General features: G+C 34.1%; 1 long non-coding RNA gene and 1 pseudogene across 1 annotated transcript; both read left to right on the top strand.

Annotated features, from left to right (window-relative positions):
* Positions 1–390: 390 nt before the first annotated feature.
* LOC121208589 (uncharacterized) lies at positions 391–1,898 on the top strand. Its single transcript, XR_005903702.1, has 3 exons — positions 391–439; positions 1,545–1,630; positions 1,751–1,898. It is a non-coding gene; the product is annotated as an uncharacterized lncRNA (long non-coding RNA).
* A 9,726-nt stretch (positions 1,899–11,624) lies between these two features.
* LOC107903022 (trimethyltridecatetraene synthase-like) overlaps positions 11,625–18,053 on the top strand; it is a 17,610-nt pseudogene continuing 11,181 nt past the window's right edge.

Genomic DNA, 18,053 nt, shown 5'->3' with positions numbered 1-18,053 from the left:
ATATATCTGTTCTGGTGGCTCTACCACGATTATCTGTATCTGGTGACTCTGTCACATTATCTGTTCTGGCAGCCATGCTGCAAATTCTGTGGTGTGTAGCGGTTGGGTGGGTCGAGTTGTCTCCCCACACGGTGTAAGGTTGGTACAGGGGTGTATACGGTTGGATATGGTTAGGTTTCTGCATAAACATGTAATATCTATTCTGTTCTGTTATGGGCCTATGGGCTTTATTCTGAATTCTGTTCTGGGCTAAGGCCAACTTATTCTGTTTCTGTGGGTTGAGCTGATTTAGACTATGGTTGGGTTATTTTACACACTGAGTTTCCCCAAACTCATCCCTTTTATTATCATCCACGCAGGTAATCCCCAACCATAGTGATCTTGGAGCTGTGAGGGAATTCGGAGTGGCCACCCGTTCTGAAAGTTTGATTTTCTTCTGGTGAACTGGACATCCTTTTAATTACGTTTGAGGTTTTGGGCTTTTAAATGCAATAAGGCCGCTTATTTATTTTTGATGGTTTTTAATATGTATTACTAAGATAGGTAATACTTATTTTAACTGTTGAAATTGGATAGCTTTAGGGCACGTTTTCAAAAACAACAGTTAATTTCAAAATAACACGACAACAAGCAAAGCTTCCGCAATGAAAGTATTTTCCAAAATTAATCACTTTTCCTAAAAATGACTTAATCAAATCGGTTTCCTAGAAATATCCATGACGTTAAGGTGTGGCAATGGCAGTATGCATGTCTAGGATTGGATCCGAAGGGAGCTTGGTACTTAAGCAGTCCGATGGACTCACCACCTCTTTTCCGGTTTCCTACCTGGTGCACAGCTTCCATTCACTTTAACCTATAATGAAATTATCTTTTAAAACACTAAGTAAGTTTTTCAGGATCAACAATATAAAATATTTTGAACGCTTCGATGTGGCATGTCGGATCCGGTCACAACGTCTGGGCCGGGTTTGGGGTGCTACATCTTTTATGTTCTTCTTTAATAGAAATTAAAGAAGAAAGAAAACCATTCTTAGGTTTTAAAGTATTCGGCCAACTCCTAGTTCAATTGTAAGTCTGTTTTTGCTCGGTTTTTAATGATTTCTATGTTTTTGTGATCGTTACATCTAGTACTAGCTAGCCTAGGGACTATTTTGCAAAAATAATAAAGATTTTGGAAGTTACCATTGATGAATATGTATGATTTTTGATGATTGATGATAGATTTTGAATGGTTGTTGATAGTTAAACAAGTTTTGTTAAGTGATTTTTGATGAAAATGCAAAATAAGGATTAAATTGTGAAATGTGTAAATTTAGTGGTTAAAATGTGAAATAAATGAAAATTATGGACTTTTAGGGGCATAATAGTAATTCGGCTAGCATGGGTTTAATTGAAATTGCATTAATTTGTGATTTTATGAAATAATGACTAAATTGTGAAAAATGTGAAATATGTGGGGCAAAAGTGTAAATGTGTTTTAAAGTGTGTTTTGGACTAAATTGAATGAATAGATGATTGAATAAGTCAATTTTTAATATATTTAGATCAAGAAAGGAGAAATACAAACTTAGATCGGGAAAAGAATAAAGTTACGGAATAGTTGACTCAATTCGTCGTTTTAGCATCTGAGGTAAGTTCGTATGTTATAATTTCATTTTAAATGTATTTTACATGCTTTGATATAGCATAAATTGTGATTATGTGACTTCTAACATGTAACGCCCCCTACCCGTATTCGTTGCTGGAATAGGAAATGTAATGACCTGAAATTCACGGGCACCAGAAAAGTGAGTTATAAGGCCTCCGTCTTAGTGAAATAAGTTCAAAAATAATTATTAAAAATATTTATGAGCCTAGTGGTGTGTCTAATTAGGATCTAATTAAGTGAACTTAGCTTAATTTAGAGTAAGTAATAAAAAGGATTAAATTGAATAAAGGGTAAAAGTTTAATTATAAAGCAATAGAAAATAAAAAGGATTAAAATGACAATTAAGCCATTGACTACAAATGAGGTGGCATATTGGTGAAATAAAATCAAAGATTTTTTTTAGGTTTTACATATTATAATGATTATTATTATGGTTTTATATTAATTTGTTATGATTATTTAATTGATAATATATTATAAATAAATTAAATAAAAGACAATTGTATGGTAATAAAATATACATGTGTAAGAATTGTATTGGTACATTTGTAATTTAAATATTTAATTACTTATAATTTAAGTATAAAGATATTTTATAATTATTAATTGTATTAATTAAATCATGAGATTTTTATTTAATAAGCAAATTAGATAATGACATTTGCAATAATATAAATATGTACACTTGTTATATAATTATTAATTTACTTAATATTAAAGTAAAAGATATTTTAATATATGATATTAATATTATATTATGTTAATAAAATAATAAAGTATAAAAGAATTAAAGAAATAAAGAAACAAAAGGGAATAGAAACAGAATTGAAAACGGGAAGCAGGGGAGAAAAAGAGAAAGAAAAAGGGAAAGAAAAATAAAAGAGAAAACAAAGGATTTGAAGCTTGGAGTTAATTTGGTAAGTCAATTAAGTCCTTTTTAGTTAATTTTGATGTTTTAGAAGCTTTGAAACAAGATTTTGATGAAATTAAGTTGATAGTTCAAGAGCTCATATGTTTCCAAGTAGGGTTCATGTTGGAAAAATTATGGAATTAGGGATTTAATTGAATGAATTCTAAGTTAAAATTGATTAAGGGATTAAATTGTAAACTAGGCTATAAGTTTTATGTTGTAGGGACTAAATTGAAGAAATTTCGAAATTAGGGAAATATGCTGGAAATTTTATAGTTAAATATAAGTTTAGACAAAATTTGAATAGAAAAAGAGAGTGAATTGGATTAAGAAAATAATTAAGTTTAGTTAGGATTAAATTGGGAATAAGGTAGGAGTTGTTTAGAAATTTAATTATTTATTATAATTAATGCTGTAAATAATAATGTAAATTACTATTATTTTCGTAGCCAACAAAGAACCCTAAGCATCAGCATCGAAAGGAAAGGAGAAAGTCATCGAGGACTAAAACGGGAGAATTACGGTGTGTATTACTATAATTCGAATTTTAATTATTATTGATTGCTGAAATTTTAATTGTTATGTATGGTAAATAAGACTTGAAGTAAGTATGTGAAATTGATATGAATATTGAGTGAAAATGAAAGTGATATAAATTGAATCAAATTGAATTGAATAAGTGAATTATGGAATATGTGATTATTTGAAAAGTGTATTGATTGAAAATAAATAAATTGCGACAAATGTATGGTGTTGATGGTATACACTTGTGTGAAAATTAATTTGTATATGAATTAAGATAATAGATATTTGAATTGAATGAGTATTGAAAATTTTTGTGTAAATGAAATTGAAATTAGAAAAAGTAAAATAATACCCTATTAACTTGTCGGACTAGATTCGATACAAATGGCATGCCATTGGATTTGTGATGTGATGAAGAGATTGTAGTTCGGCCGAGAAGATGTTTCTGTTATTATATACTTCGGTTTATCCGAATAGGCATTTAATGCCTTATTGGTGTGTTGGGACGATATATTATACCGGTGTGTTATGCAGGATTTACAATATTCCGGGTGTGTTTGGGTTGGATATTCTGGTGTGTTTGGGTGGAAATCCGCGTATCTGTCATAGTCCGAGCTTTGTTAATAGGGTAAATAATTGAAATGAAATTTTGAAAATGAGATTATTTGTTTTAGCACTATTGAAAAGTACGAGAAAGAATGTATGAATTAAATTATGAATTGAGTTAGTATGAGAAAAATGAATTATGAATTTAAGATTTATGAAGTAAAATAATTATATATAAAAGTAGTTTAAATAATTACAAAATTTATGGTTGATGTTTGTAATTTATTAATGTTAAATAGTCTTGATTTATAGTAATACCACTGAGTATATCCATACTCAGCGTACGGTTGCTTCCGTGCGCAGGTTAGTAGAAGTCAAGTGTCCCGGCTCAGCATCCAGAACAATCCCGACTCCAACACAAATTTGGTGATGTATATTTTTCTTTTGGGTAAAGGTGGCATGTACATAGGTGTTGTTTAGTCACTTGAATATGTATATTACTTTGGGTAGTGAAGGATGAATTATAAAATTTAGATGGTTAAATGAAATGGTAAGGAAAGTACATGATATTTTGATACATGAACATTAAGTTGTTAAATGAATGAAGTTTTTAATCAATTTTGAATGATGCTATGATAGTTATTAAGTTAAAATTTTGTTAATGATATAAATATTAGTTATATGAATGTGAAATATTGGTGTTGGTTGTTTTGGTTTGAATTTGTAAGAGGTTTAGGTAAAAATAAGCAGAAATGCTGCCGAAATTTTTATAAAAAAAAAATTGGAATACTCGAACAAGTCCTGTTCTACTTTTAATACGTGTTTGAACTTCGAGAGTTCAAGATAGGGACTTAATTATTATATTATACTATGAAAGTTATATTAATTGTAAATTATTCGTAAGTTGTCTGATATGTCCGGTAATGTCTCATAACCTCGTTCCGGTAACGGTTTGGGGTTAGGGGGGGTTACAGGGTACGAGGCATTACCGGAGTTTACGAATTATTATTTTTTAACTCAATATAACCTCTTTATAAATATCTAACCTTCCCTGTAATTTTAAACCGAGACCAATCCACATCAACCAATCCAATTTAACATATTTTCAAGATAGATTCATGCATATTTATAAGATAACCTCATCACATACCAAAACCAAGATTTGTTAGCCATACCAATGGCTGACCTTACAATCATTTCACATTAACATTTACTTTATTGGTTTATACATGCCATTGATTTTCAAAATAAAGTTTCTTTATATACCGAAATCTTGAGGTTGATAGTGTGATGTGTCTCCGACCGAATTCGACCTCCGAGCTCTTAACACTATAAAATAGGGGAAAAGGAAACAGGGCAAGCACTTTGTGCTTAGTAAGCTCATGTAACAAGAATTATACTTACCTAATATTTTCAATACAATACAATAAACAACATTCAAATATCCATTCAATGCATTATTACCCTAACATGCACAAACTCAACATTCAAGTTAGTCCAAAAATTTCCATGTATCAATAATATATACCATGATTGATGAGCTCATCAATACCATGATTTTCATTCCCTTGTTATTTTTCCATATTTATCCCGTTGAATTTCTTGAAATTTCGATGGATTTTCAGAGGTACACATTTAGTGTACAATTTCGGGTCCGTCAATTCATATTCATGTGCGCACATTTCCATTTTAGATAGCACACTCTCGCGAACCTCATCCTTATAGCGGGATTACTAGTCTAGGCTAAATCCCCTGTAATATAAACTCATAGAGTATTGTCGGGATTACCAGTCCAGGCTAAATCCCCTGCAACGACAATTACTCTAATAAGCTTGAATCTGAATTACCAGTCCAGGCTAAATTCAGACCCTAATTCGGATTACCCGTCCGGACTAAATTTATTTTACACATATTCTTCAGGAGGGCTATATCAGGATAGGATCACCCGTCCAGGCTAGATCCTTTTTTTACCGTCAATTCATTTTTAGAGATCCATCGAATTTTCCTTTCATTCAACCGGGATTTCTTCCCCTTTATCAAATATATCAATGTTTCATCAATTTTTATACAATGAATATTCAAATTATATTCACATCAATAACATACATTTCAAGCATTTAAGAATATAATTCAAGTTACACGAACTTACCTCGATACTTGTTCATATACAAAAATCTACTAATCCCGAACTTTTTCTTTTCCTCGATCTAGCTTCGTATTTGAATTTTCTGGATCTAAATAAATAAATAAATTTAATCATAAATTTAATACATTTCATGTTCATATGTTCTATAATTCCACTATTATTTATAGTTCATTCAAAACTATCTACTTGAGTCGTAGTCACTAAATTATTTATATCTCAAGCTAAAGAATTCCAAATTAAAAACCGCTTGATGTTTCTGAAACTAGACTCAAATAACTTTCTACCATAAAATTTTCAAAATTTTTTGTTCAGCCAAAAGTACAGTAAAATCTTCAAACTTACCCCTGTTCTGTTGTCTGACAGCTTCGACCTTTCATTGCTAAAAATTAATTATTTCTTAGTACAAAATTTGAATGATGTTTCCATTTGTTTCTATTCAAAATATACTAATTAATAATTTAAACATGTAAATTTTAACCCAGAATAGGGGAACCAGAATTCATTATGATTTTATCTCACAAAATTTATTATATCTCATGATTTATAATTTCATTTCTTACACCGTTTCTTCTATGAGAAACTAGACTCAATATGATTTATTTCCATATTTTTTTCATCTTCTAATTCAATTTCCAAAATTTATGGTGATTTTTTAACGTTAGTCTACTGCTGCTGTCCAAAATTGTTTTAGTGCAAGATGTTTATTACCATTTTTCCCTTAAGCTTTTAATAAACGATAATTTCGTCCCTACTTAATTAGCCTCTCAATTGAGATGATTTTTCTCAATTAGCACTTAATTCTATCACTTTAAACTACCTTATAACCTTTGGGAATCAGAATTTCAGCACTAGACTTTAATTCCAAACATTTTCACAATTAGGTCCTAAAAATTAATTTCTATTGAAATTACCTAATAAAATAATCTCATAAACAAATTAAATGCTTCAATTTCATGCTATTTCATCATAAAATTACAGCACTCAACCATGGTTACTTTCAATTTCATCCATGAAATCAAAAACTAATGAATTTAATAATATGACCTAGTTGTAAAAGTCTTAAAAACACAAAAATTATAAGAAAAAGGCAAGGATGAACTCACTTGGTGCAAAAATTATGAAATACCAGCTTGAATAAACCCTTAGCATGTTTTTGTCTGATGATAATGAAGAAATATGAAGAGAATTCTAGATATTCCAATTTGGTCCCATTTTTATTTTAGTAAATTTTGTTATTTTCCCATTTTGCCCTTATTTCACCAATTCTCCTGATTTTTCTCAGCTTATGCCGCCCAAAATATCTCCTTTTGGGCTTATTTGCAATTTATGTCTCTCCTCATTTAACAATTGAGTTATTTAATCCTTTTAGTAACTTTTACACCCTTTCAATTTAGCCATTTTTACTTAATTAACTACCCAAATGTAAAAATTTTCTAACAGAATTTTAATACCATATTACTAACATTTCATAAATATTTATAAAAATATTTTTAACTTATTTTTTTGAGATCGAGGTCTTGATACCTTGTTTGTACCAAATTTCTTCAATAATTTTTTTTCTAACTAACCACTAAATCGGTAAAATTTTTCTATCGATATTTTCATACGATTTTCCTATCATATCAATATTCAAGTAAAAATATTAAAATAAATTTCTCTTTAAATTGAATTTGTGGTTACAAAACCACTGTTCTGACAACCTTGAATTTAAGCCATTACAAAACAAGTTTGGGAATGATTCGATGATGATTCGACAGTTGGAAGCCTGGTTGAACCTTAGGAATAGTTTAGGATGCTAGTGACATGTCATTAGGGGTAATTTGAGTTGGCTTCGGGCCATGATATAGCACTTCGGGTGCGAGATAAGTCGATTTGGCTTCAGGCTATGCATATCGGCTGATTTGGTTTCGGGCCATGATATCAGTATTTTGGAGATAAGTTACCTTGATTTGGCTACTGGCCATGGTATGGGTACTTATCGTGTGAGACCTTTGAGTATCCGACTTCTATTCCAACGGGTAAATAAGAAACAAGAATGTATATGAGGTTTGTACGAGATGGTACAGGTATGTGTATAAACTATTTTAGTGTTGAATCTAAGAAATGAGAACGAAAGTGTATAGTTTTGTGAATGAGCCTTTGAAAGGTTTGATAGTTAAGGAAAGCTAAATATTGATGTATTCAAATTATTGATTTATGTTATGTGATTGCATTAAGTTTATATCATATGAGCTTACTAAGCTTTATAGCTTAATTTGTTTATTCTTTTATGTTTTATAGTGAATTCAAAGCTAGCTCGGATTCGGGGATCGTCGGAGTCATCATCACACCATCCACCTATCTTTTGGTACCTATCAACTTGATATTTTAAGTATATAGCATGTATAGGGACTTTGGTAATTTTGGTTATGTTTTGATAATGACTTTGGCCAAATGAATTAGCTTGTAATTGTACATGTTTTGGTTTGTATATATAATCATATGAGTTGGATTATGATGGTGAATTTGATGATGTATATAAGTGTGCAAATGACTTTTGTTTAGAATTGGTAAATGACCTATATTGTGTGGTTGAAGTTGGATTCATGATGCTTGTTATGAATAGGTAAATTGAATGTCAATAGGTGATATTTGAGAATTGGTATGTTATTGAAATTAGACCAAATAATGCATATTTGGGTTTAGTTATGTTGATGTTGAAGTAATTGGTATTTGGAATGTTTTGAATGAGTAAAACATGGGTTTATAAGCATGTTGGTTGTTAGTATTAGAAATGGTATGAATTAGCCTTGATTATGGCTAAATGGGATGTTCAATTATGCTATGAATGTGTATCAATTGAATTGTGTAGTTGTGTGCCTCTTGGAGTGGCAAATTGGTCTGGTAAATAGCCTATTTTTGTCCACACGGGATGAGACACGAGCGTGTGTCTCAACCGTGTGTGACACACGGTCAAGTACATGGCCGTGTGTCCCCTGGTATTGAAATTGAAATCAAGTCAGTATGCTCCACACGGCCTCACACACTGGCGTGTGACTTGGCCGTGTGGCATAAGTTAGTATACCTTACAGGTTTGGCACGGCCTAGCACATGGCCTGGTACACGGGCGTGTGTGGCCATTTTTAGGGTACACGGGCTAGCTACACGAGCGTATGTGTTGGCCGTGTGACCCAAGTCAGAGAGTTACACAGGGTCAGACATGGGCTAGGACACGACCATGTACTCTCATTTCGAATGTCTACACGGCTTAGCCACACAGGTGTGTGTCCCCTGTTTTGAGAAAATTTTTATAAGTTTCGTAAAAGTTTTATAAGTTATCGGTTTAGTCCCGAACCATTTCCAAAGCATGTTTAGGGCCTCGTAGGCTCGTATAAGGGACAAATTGATTGAGATTGAATGACGAATGGTTGAATTCAGAAAATGTATGTTAAATGAATGTTTAATTGTATTGTGAGTCCGGAAATACTCCGTAACCCTATTCTAGTGATGAATACGGATGAAGGATGTTACACTTCTCACCCCTATATATATAACCAACTTCTCTTATTGGAACTTGACAAGTGTCGCTTGAATTCAAAATTTGTCCTTCTTAATGGCCTACAGGTTCTAAGAGAAATATAAATGAAAATATTGAGTAATTGATACCTGACCAGTCAATCCAGTTAATCCCTAACCGTATTTCATTAAAAAACTGAATTATCACAGTACTCAGACAAACTGGGCGTACTATGCATATGGCGGTAACTCAACTGACTTATACTTTACTTGATATTCCCTTCTCTTATATAACAAAATAAGAATAACATAAGACATTTAATCACCTCTATGGCGATTTTTATATACCAGATTCCGATACAGCTGAAGATTGTAAGTGGCGGATTCAGCCACGCCAATCAGATAACTTTTCAACTCTACGTTTTAAACTCAGATCCGCTAGACTTGGGGTGTGAAATATCAATTGTAGCTGCTTCGACAACGAATGTGGCACCTTGTAGCTTAAACTTGACAATTAGGTCATGTATCAGGGTGTTACAAATGGAACTAACAATTATTGTTAAAGTGGAGGAATTTGAGATATTGAAACTAGTAGAAAAATGTTTTGGAGAATGAGGAAAAGGTAAAGATAAAACATATTAATTGCATGCGAATTAAAATTCAAAAGCCGTATACCTTTGAGGGAAAAAAATCGACCCTTGATATTAGGTGTTTTATTAAAACTTTAATTTTAAATAAAAAATGAAGTTATCCCCTATATAACAAAAAACAAAGTGGTTGTTTTTAGAGTTCATCCTATACCAATGGCACAAATAAATTTGTTGGTATATATAAAATCTACACTGACGGAAAATCTTTAATCTGTCACTATAAATAACAGATGTATCGGCCAATGAAAAAAGCTTCAGCACAAACTCACTTATACTGACAAAATTTCTATGACAATTGACTAATAATGAATATATAAAATAAATAAAATATGAATTTTCCCAAAGCATTTAAAAACAAAAAAAAATCCATTTCTCTTGTTATATACGTATATCATAGGTAAGCATTTACCAAATACTTGAGAGAAATGTTAATTAAAAACTCTTTAGTAATTATCTTCTGCACTAACATTAAAAAATGCATAAAACAATTGACATTACCCTCCTAACCATTTTCTTATAAAAATAATAAATAGCGCCAAAATTAAGTCATATAAATACCACTTCATAAAATATACAAGCGAGCTTGTCACCCCATAAAATATACTCTTCCACTAATACAAGTTTATATATATATATAATTATTATTTTTACTCGCAACTCTTTAAATTTTGAAATAAAAAAATATGCGCTTAAATTCACATTTTTATTATTACAGTAATAATAATGATATTAATTTAGCTTCAATCAATCGTAGTAAAAATTAAATTATCAAAAGACAAATACCAAAATATATTTAAATTCCTTTAACCCATATTAGTTTTCATGTAAATAGGAAACATAACAATATATAAAATTAAACAAAGACTAAACCCCGTAATTTACTCTTTGGACTAAACCCATAATAAGTTAAGCATTTTTTAATCTTCCAGACTCACTTTCAAAAATAGCAATTAAAAAAAGATAAATAAAAAAGTAAAAGTATCGCAATCTCTATATTATATTTTAATTTGTATTTTAGTTTTTTTAAAGAAAAATAGATAAATTAACCCTCAATTTTACACATTTATTTTATTTGACTCCTACTCTTTTATTGGAAGTAAATTAGAAAATTTTTAAACTAACGGGGCAAAAGGATCAAAAAGACCTTAATAACAAATTAAAAAAATCAATTAAGCCCTTTTAAAATTTAAAAATTATAAACAAAATTTATAAAAAAAAAGTAGTAAAAAGTTTGTAATTATAAAACCACGTTGTTAAGAGATTCAACTAAAATTACAAGTTTAAAAAAAATAATTTACATGGATTGCAAAATAACAATTGTGCATAATAAACAAAACATCTACGCATGAAAATTGTATAAGATGTCAAATATTACCAGCAAAAATATTAATAAAATCTTTCCCAACAACTTTTGAGTTGGTAGAAAGGAGGAATCAATTCAATGGCCCAGTTCATGAAGTCATGAACTAAAGAATTCAAGATTGCCAAACCTAAACAATGCATATCATCTTTTCGTATCCGGCTAGTCTTTGATTGCCCTTTTATTTTCAATTTTTCATATAAAGACAAGTTTGGTGTCACAAATGTGAAGGAGTGAGAGGAGGGTGATGGCTGATCCTTTTATTATGCCCCTTTTTAATTGTATATAAATACAAGTTTTATAGTAAACTTCATCATCACTTGCAATTGCCAATACTAGAAACAATGGAAACTACATCTTGGATTGCTTACTTGACAGCGTGGCTTGCCACTCTAGCCCTCATCCTCCTCTCCCTTCATCTCCGCCGTTGCCGGAAACTCAACCTACCACCTGGTCCAAAACCCTGGCCGATAATTGGCAACCTCAACCTCATTGGTTCACTTCCTCACCAGTCCATCCATGCCCTCTCCCAAAAATATGGCCCCATCATGCAACTCAAATTCGGGTCATTCCCCATCGTTGTTGCTTCATCCGTTGAAATGGCCAAAGCCATATTGAAAACTAATGATGCTATCTTCAGTGACCGACCCAAGACTGCTGCTGGCAAATACACTACTTATAATTACTCCGATATTACGTGGTCATCCTACGGTCCATACTGGCGTCAAGCGCGAAAAATGTGCCTGACAGAGCTTTTTAGTGCAAAACGCCTAGAGTCGTACGAGTATATCCGAAAAGAAGAGAGGAACTTGCTTCTGAAAAGGTTGTACGAATCATCTGGTACCCAAATTGTTTTGAAAGAACATCTTTTGAGCTTGAATCTTAACGTAATCAGTAGGATGGTGTTTGGGAAAAAATACACGGAGGGAACCGGCGAAAACGAGATTGTGACCCCAAACGAGTTCAACGAGATGCTGAATGAGTTGTTCTTTCTTAATGGGGTGTTGGACATCGGTGACTCGATCCCTTGGCTCAGTTTCCTGGATTTGCAAGGCTATATAAAGAGAATGAAGGCCTTGAGCAATAAATTCGATAGGTTCTTGGAGCATGTGTTGGATGAACACAACGCGAGGAGAAAGAGGGTGAAAGATTATGTTGCGAAGGACATGGTGGATGTGCTTCTGCAGCTTTCGGAGGAACCCAATCTTGAGGTCAAGCTTGAAAGGCATGGTGTCAAGGCCTTTAGTCAGGTAATGATTGTTTCTTTCTTTCTGGCTCACGTATTTTGATGGTTTTGTTTCACTTTCTTGGTTTGGCTGGCTTCAAATGAGTGGCCATTTGTTTAATCTTGGTCGACATTGTTAACATTAATGGGAGACAACATTAATGGCAAACAATACAAAATGGTGCAAGTTTAGCACCCTAAAGTTGACTTTGAAAAAGTGGCATGGGATAATTTTTTTGGTCCTTGAGATAATAGGCTATTTATTGTTTGGTCCTTAAACCTCAACTATAAATAGGCCTTCTCATTTCTCATTTCAATTCATCCCAACCAATCTTTCTCTCTTAGTTTTCTCTCTTCTCCCATTTGAGAATTCTTAAGGAATTCTATTTGTTTGTAATATTTTGGAGATAGTAAAGTTATCATCTGGTTTTAGTAGCCCGAGGACGTAGGTATAATTTACTGAACCTCGTTAAAACTCTTGTGTTCTTTTTGTCCTATTTTTCTTTCAATATTTGAGGGTATAATAGTAGTATTTAATTGTGCTATTAAATTACGTTAGAAGGAATATTCTGACTAAGGCAAGACTTGGTATTTAAGAGATCCTTGTGATCCACCTCTCTTCCCTGGGAATTGAACTTTGTGTGATTTTTTAGTACAATAATTTACACGCTTCCGACCCTATTGGAACAACAAGTGGTATCAAGAGCCGAAGGTTAATCGTAGTATGCTCTGTGGTTGCAGTTTAAACTGATCTTCCACATCAGAAAAGATTTCCTTAGGTATATTGAAAGATTATGGAGAAAACGGTCGGTGTAGGAGCTTCAACATCGTCCATGTGGACAAGATCGACAATTGTAAATGCAAGATTGGCCGCGGATATCTTTGATGGCACGGGCCATTTTGGTATGTGGCAAAGTGAGGTTCTAGATGCCCTTTTTCAGCAGGGTCTAGACATTGCCATTGATGAAGAGAAACCAGATGATGTACAGGAGAAAGATTGGAAGACGATCAATCGGTTGGCATGTGGCACAATTCGATCATGCCTTTCTCGAGAGCAGAGGTATGCTTTTTCAAATGAGACTTCTGCAAATAAGTTGTGGGTGGCACTTGAAGAAAATTTTTTGAAGAAAAACAGTCAAAATAAGCTCCACTTGAAGAAAAGACTGTTTCACTTCACATACGTCCCAAGTACCACAATGAATGATCACATCACCAAATTTAATCAGTTAGTCACTGATTTGCTGAATATGGATGAGACATTCAAAGATGAAGATTTGGCTTTGATGCTGTTGGTGTCACTTCCTGAGGAGTTTGAGTTCCTAGAAACTACTCTACTTCATGGCAGGAGTGATATATCTCTGAGCGAAGTCTGTGCGGCCTTGTAAAGTTATGAACAGAGAAAGAAGGACAAACAGAAAAAACTCAATCAGAGATACAGAAGCTTTAGTAGTCCGAGGTCGTTCATACACTCGGAAGAAAACTCAAAAGGGGAGATCAAAGTCAAAGTCCAGACTCGGGAAAGATGAATGTGCTTTTTGTCATGAGAAAGGCCACTGGAAGAAAAATTGTCCAAAGCTGAAGAATAAGGGAAAAGCTGCTGTAGATGCTTGTGTTGCAAAGCATGATACTAGTGACTCTGAACTATCACTGGTTGCATCATCATCGTCGTTCCATTCAGATGAGTGGATATTGGATTCGGGTTGTACCTATCATATGTCCCCTAACCGGGAGTGGTTCTCTGATTTAGTAGAACTAAATGGAGGAGTTGTTTATATGGGCAATGACAATGCCTGTAAAACTGTTGGGATAGGTTCAATCCAATTAAAGAATCAAGATGGATCAACCAGAGTTCTGACTGATGTTCGGTACGTGCCCAGTTTGAAGAAAAATCTCATCTCATTGGGAGCCTTGGAATCCAATGGTTCAGTTGTTACTATGAGAGATGGGATTTTGAAAGTGACATCTGGCGCACTTGTGATATTGAAGGGCATCAGGAAAAATAACTTGTATTACTACCAAGGTAGTACAGTTATTGGAGCAGTCGCTGCAGCTTCCGGCAACAAAGAATTGGACTCAATACAGTTGTGGCATATGAAGTTGGGACATGCCAGCGAAAAACCCTTGCAAATTCTGGCAAAGCAAGGATTGTTGAAAGGTGCAAAGGCTTGCAAATTAAAATTTTGCGAGCATTGTGTTCTGGGAAAGCAAAAGAGAGTGAAATTCGGTACTGCTATCCATAATACAAAAGGTATTTTGGAATATGTTCACTCAGATGTGTGGGGGCCTTCCAAGACACCTTCATTGGGAGGAAAACACTACTTTGTTACTTTTGTTGATGACTTTTCCAGAAGAGTTTGGGTGTATACCATGAGAACTAAGGATGAAGTGCTTAGAGTTTTTCTTAAATGGAAAACTATGATCGAAAACCAGACTGGCAAGAAAATCAAGCGGCTTAGGACGAACAATGGAGGGGAATATAAAAGTGATCCGTTCTTCGATGTGTGCCAAGAGTATGGTATTGTTCGACACTTCACAGTTAGGGATACACCACAGCAGAATGGATTGGCAGAGCGTATGAATCGAACATTGCTGGAGAAAGTTCGATGTATGTTGTCCAATGCTGGGTTGGGCAAGCAATTTTGGGCTGAGGCTGTGACATACGCTGGCCATCTTGTTAATCATTTGCCATCATCTGCATTAGAAAGAAAAACTCCTATGGAGGTATGGTCTGGAAAACTGGCTACAGATTATGATTCCTTACATGTGTTTGGAACCACTGCATATTACCATGTGAAGGAGTCAAAGTTAGATCCGAGGGCAAAGAAAGCTCTCTTTATGGGAATCACTTCTGGAGTGAAGGGATTTCGTCTTTGGTGCTTAAGCACAAAGAAAATGATCTGTAGCAGAGATGTTACCTTTGATGAATCTGCCACATTGAAAAAGGTAGCAGATAAAGATATTCAGACGAGCAATACTCCACAGCAGGTGGAGTGTACTCCAAAACAGGTGGAGTTTGAGCAGATGGGGATTTGCCCAGTTAATAAGTCTAATTCTCCAGCCACAATGGAGGAATTAGAGGTTGAAGAGGTTCTGACCCAAGAACAACTAAGTACACCAGAACCAGTTGCAGTTGCAAGGCCACGGAGAGAAATTCGTAAACCTGCTCGATTTACTGATATGGTGGCCTACGCCCTTCCCGTTGTTGATGATATTCCTATCACTTATCAAGAAGCAATGCAAAGCTTAGAAAGTGATAAATGGAAAAGCGCCATGGAAGAAGAAATGCGGTCTCTCCGGAAGAACAATACTTGGGAGTTGGCGCAATTACCGAAAGGTAAAAGGGCAATCGGATGCAAGTGGGTATTCGCAAAGAAAGATGGATCTCCTAGCAAGAAGGATATTCGCTACAAGGCAAGATTGGTAGCTAAAGGCTACGCTCAGAAGGAGGGAATTGACTACAATGATGTATTTTCCTCTGTTGTGAAGCATTCCTCCATTAGAATTTTGTTGGCCTTGGTAGCACAGTTGAATTTGGAGCTAGCTCAACTTGATGTTAAGACGGCTTTCTTGCATGGTGAGTTAGAAGAGGAGATCTATATGACTCAGCCCGAAGGATACACAGATGCTGGTGGTAGAAATTGGGTTTGTAAGCTGAACAAATCGCTATATGGATTGAAGCAATCCCCGAGGCAGTGGTACAAGCGATTTGATAGCTTTATGAGAAGGCAGAAGTACACAAGAAGCAAATATGACAATTGTGTATATTTGCAGAAGCTGCATGACGGATCTTTCATTTATCTACTCTTGTATGTTGATGATATGTTAATCGCTTCGAAGAGCCAAAATGAGATAGATAAGCTGAAGGCTCAGTTGAATCAAGAGTTCGAGATGAAAGATCTAGGTGAGGCCAAGAAGATTCTCGGCATGGAGATAAGTAGAGATAGACCGAAAGGCAAGCTCTGTTTAAATCAGAAGCAATATCTGAAAAAGGTATTACAATGTTTTGGTGTAAATGAAAACACAAAACATGTAAGTACCCCACTTGCTTCTCATTTGAAACTTAGTGCTCAATTATCTCCGAAGACTGAAGATGAAAGAGAATATATGGCGAAAGTCCCATATGCTAATACAGTTGGGAGTTTGATGTATGCGATGGTGTGTACGAGGCCTGACATTTCACAAGCTGTTGGAGTTGTGAGCAGGTATATGCATGATCCTGGAAAAGGACATTGGCAAGCTGTGAAATGGATTCTACGGTATCTTCGAAAAACCGTAGATGTTGGTTTAATTTTTGAACAGGATGAAGCACTTGGTCAGTTTGTAGTTAGATATGTTGATTCTGACTTTGCTGGTGATTTAGATAAACGTCATTCAACTACGGGGTATCTGTTTACTCTTGCGAAAGCCCCAGTGAGTTGGAAGTCTACCTTACAGTCTACAGTAGCTGTGTCTACTAAAGAGGCAGAATATATGGCAGTTACAGAAGTTGTTAAAGAGGCTATTTGGCTTAATGGATTGTTGAAAGACTTAGGAGTTGTTCAAAGTCACATAAGTTTATATTGTGACAGTCAGAGCGCTATTCATTTAGCGAAAAATCAAGTCTATCATTCAAGAATCAAGCATATCGACGTAAGATATCACTTTGTGCGGGAAGTCTTTGAAAAAGTAGAAATTCTACTTTAGAAGATTCCGACAGCAGATAATCCCGCAGATATGATGACCAAGGTGGTAACAACAATCAAGTTTAATCATTGTTTGAACTTGATTAACATCCTGAGAATTTGAGCACCTTCAGGTGTATGGCGCTCGAGAGTGCATTTGTAGGCACTACAAAAGATAGCTTTATCGAATTTGGGGAGTTGAAGGAAGTGTGTGAAGATGTGATTATCCTAATCAAATCTTCAAGGTGGAGATTGTTAACATTAATGGGAGACAACATTAATGGCAAACAATACAAAATGGTGCAAGTTTAGCACCCTAAAGTTGACTTTGAAAAGTGGCATGGGATAATTTTTTTGGTCCTTGAGATAATAGGCTATTTATTGTTTGGTCCTTAAACCTCAACTATAAATAGGCCTTCTCATTTCTCATTTCAATTCATCCCAACCAATCTTTCTCTCTTAGTTTTCTCTCTTCTCCCATTTGAGAATTCTTAAGGAATTCTATTTGTTTGTAATATTTTGGAGATATTAAAGTTATCATCTGGTTTTAGTAGCCCGAGGACGTAGGTATAATTTACCGAACCTCGTTAAACTCTTGTGTTCTTTTTGTCCTATTTTCTTTCAATATTTGAGGGTATAATAGTAGTATTTAATTGTGCTATTAAATTACGTTAGAAGGAATATTCTGACTAAGGCAAGACTTGGTATTTAAGAGATCCTTGTGATCCACCTCTCTTCCCTGGGAATTTAACTTTGTGTGATTTTTTAGTACAATAATTTACACGCTTCCGACCCTATTGGAACAACAGACATAAGTTTCCTTGCATTTTACACCTTTAACCTAAAATTTGAAATCAGATTAGGTAATTACGTACATGGGTACTCTC

Source organism: Gossypium hirsutum, chromosome A10 (genome assembly GCF_007990345.1).
Source record: "Gossypium hirsutum isolate 1008001.06 chromosome A10, Gossypium_hirsutum_v2.1, whole genome shotgun sequence".
Classification (NCBI taxonomy): Eukaryota; Viridiplantae; Streptophyta; class Magnoliopsida; order Malvales; family Malvaceae; genus Gossypium; species Gossypium hirsutum.
Note: the sequence above shows the minus strand (reverse complement) of the source record. Positions and strands in the feature narration are given on the sequence as shown.